Genomic DNA, 3,656 nt, shown 5'->3' on the forward strand with positions numbered 1-3,656 from the left:
GGGGACCCCACAAGTATCCATCCAGTAGCCTGTTTAGAGTATCCCACAAGCATACGTTCAACCTATTGTACAGATAATTGTTCAACAACAGGTTCCAAGTGTTCCCAAAACACATGTCCAATCAATTTCCCAACTGACTATTCAAACATTGATTCAACAACCTACACAAACTATGCCTCAAGCATATGTTTATCAAATTATTCCTACTTTTCAGTCTACAATGCAGATACCTAGTGGGAAACCTAGTGTAGCATCGTTTCAAACACCGTATCAAGGACAACCTTTTCAAGGCCAAACTTTTCAAGATAAAACTTTTCAATGACAACCTTTTCAAGGTCAACCTATGCAAGTCCAACTTTATTTGAGTCAAATGGTACAGGGTCAATCATATTAGAATCAACCTTTTCAAAGTCAACCATACCCTAGTCATACTTTTCAAACTCAACTTGATATGGGTTACCCTGGGGCAATGCAAATTCTAATTGCTCAAGCTATTCCAGGATATCCTCCTCTAGGGGTTGGACTTAATGCTCAAGGGTATCAATATCCTCAACAAGAATTTAACCGACAATTACCTTTTATAGAAACTTTAGATTTACTAGATTTATACTGGCTCACAAATGATCCTATCTACTATTATCCTTTTTGCGCAACGATTCTGACTAAATTACCAAGCGATATACCAAAATTTGAAGGTAAATCAGGAGAATATCCATCAAACCATGTTATGACATATCACCTATGGTGTTCGCAAAATTCATTAAATGACAATTGCATCATATTACGACTCTTCCAACGAACTCTAACAAGTTCAACAGAAAAATGTACATTGAGTTACCACGTGATTTTTTCCACAATTTCAATTCCTTAGCAAGAACATTTTTAATGCATTTTTAGTTACCAATTCGATATGATACTAGTACCGAACTTTTGACTTCATTAAAACAATCCAATTATACTCACATTTCAAATCACATACATGAATGGAGGCGTAGACGTCATTTAGTCAAAATTTATATTCCAAACCAAATATTAGCATAATGGTTCACTAAATGTTTACATTCCGATAAAGGAGGAGTTGTAACAAAAGAGCATGTTATAGCTCGTGCCCAATATTTAGACCTTATCTATACACTATATAACACTTTGTACAAAAATATTCACAACCTACCTCGCACATCCAATTCAGATCAACAATTTTTGACTCCTACAGGCTCTCACACCACTGATGGTATAATTGGTTATGTTAACCAATAGTCAAAGGGTAAATCAACTAGCAATAATTCTAAGAATACTCAGACTTTGGCTATATAAAATTTACCCAGTGAAAACACTTCTCCTGGAATTTCTTCCGAAATCAATGCAGTAGAATCATCTATCGATAAACAATCTAGAAGTAAGAAAAAGGCAAAGGAAAAGAAAAACAAAATGCCTCTCAAAAGGAGAAACCAAAAAAAATTGAACATTCTGAAGAGAAAAAGAAACCTTGATATCCTTGTTTAATTTGTAATGAAGATCATTATACTAAGGAATGCCCACATCATGTCGAGGTTACTAAAAATTCCTTAAGGGTTCTCCCATGCCTATTGTTTTGAAATATCCTTTCCCTTCTTAAGACAGTAAAATGATAACTCATAATCCATCCTCTTCATCTACATTGTTAGATATCATGATGATGCCTTCACAAGTTTTAATAGTAACCAGATCAAAAGACTATGGATCCAAAGCTCATGTAAATGGAAATTACTGGTCAATCTTAGTCAACCTTCCATATCAATGACGCCTCCTTCTGAACCTTTACAGATCGAGAAACCAAATATTGACATAGTAATTCGTCTGCCTCCTAAAGGTGTTATTCGAAAGTCATATTTTATTCTAGCATTCCTAGAGTGGCTCAGAATTACAACATTGTTGAAGACATGGCTCAGTCTCCTTCAACAATGTCAGCCCTTGAAGTGCTGCAAGCATGCCCAACACAAAGGAAATTACTATTGTCATCCATTAGAGAAATTGATCCTAAGGACTATAATCTCATCAAATTTGATATGGAAATCCATATACCTAGACTCTCGCATCAGTTGGCATTTCAAATACCAATTTTTGTTAAAACCAAATCTTTTGTACAATGATTGATGACGGAGCCTCTACTTGTATTATTTCGATTGCTTGTTGGAATAATTTGGGTTCTCCAATTATCAATCAATCACGTACTACTCTTAAAGCCTGTGACGACAGAGGATTTCAACCTTACTATATTTTGAATGACCAACCAATCGAATTAGAAGGTAAAACAGTTACAATTGAGGTAAAAGTTGTTGATGCCCAACTTGATTACAATATTTTACTAGGATGAAGTTGGACTTATGCAATGTTTGCAATGGTCTCATCACTTTTCTGAATGATAATGTTTCCTCATCAAGGGAGGATAGTGAAAGTAGACCAGTTTTCCTATTATACTTATGATCCTAACTCTACTAGTAGTGTACCCTTTGTGGGGAAAACGATTACTCCATATGAAGATATTGGCATTGGTTTGCTTAAGGATTCATCATTGATGGGAAATTTTGCACTCCCTCCACCCGACATTTCTTCTAAGGTTACCCAAGTCAATATGATCTCATCAAGCACTTCTAAATCATATGATCCTTGGATTGTGCCTTCAAAATATGATTTGACCACATATGGTGACAAAATGCCTCTAAGCCCAATGGAATTTGTTGAGAAATGACAACAAGAAATTCCAGTTTAATTTGTCCTTGAATTAAACTGTGAATTAAATTCAAATTCTATTCTCATAACAACTTAAAATAGTTAAATTAAGTTTATTAAACTTACTTAACTTAGGAAATTCAAGTTGGAAGTCTTTTGGAAGTCATGTGTATGTTCTCCCTACTTTGTAGGAGTCTAGTGTGAGTTAATTGTGAGTTGTAAAATAGAAGACTTAGTTTCATGAGTCAACTCAGTTAAATTAGTTCTCAAACTGATTGAGAGAACTAATAGTGAGTTAATAGTCACTGGTGACACTAATGAACTCCACCAGTGCTACTCTAGTTAACTAAATATTTACTCATCAGAAACTCATGCATGTCGATTATGAGAAGACCTAGTTGAGACTAGAGTGCAGGAACATTGTACTATTTGTTCTAGATTTTTCTGAGTTTCATTGATAGTGCATGCATTCAGGAACTGATCCTTGAGGGATTGTGCTATTTTTAGAGGCTTTATTTCCATTTAAATACAAGCTATCCTTCATAGGAATTACACATTGGAATAGAGACTCGGAGAGATTTTTGAAGAGGCTAAGATTTGGCTTTGAGCTTGCTTATGAGTTGGAGATTGAATTTACTGAGTGTTGGGATTGTTCTAGAGAGAAAAAGCATTCTAATTTCATCATGATTTTCTAGATTAATACAAAACAAATAGTGGGGTTTTGAGTAGTGGTTTTCCCAGGATATTTATTGTGTTATGTGTCATTGATTATCTTCCTCTATTTATTATTGTTTTCTTGATGTTTATGGGCTTCCGCTGTAAATAGTAGAAGTAAATTCTTGTCTCTTTCTTTAGAAAACTGCATTAGCTTGTGAATCTACAAGCTTTTCAACATGGTATCGAAGCAAGATTATTTTTTGGGACGAGAGTTTGTAGAGAATATATGA

This window comes from Pinus tabuliformis, chromosome 7 (assembly GCF_031772625.1).
Source record: "Pinus tabuliformis cultivar Carrire ecotype Pingquan chromosome 7, CPIR1, whole genome shotgun sequence".
Lineage (NCBI taxonomy): Eukaryota > Viridiplantae > Streptophyta > Pinopsida > Pinales > Pinaceae > Pinus > Pinus tabuliformis.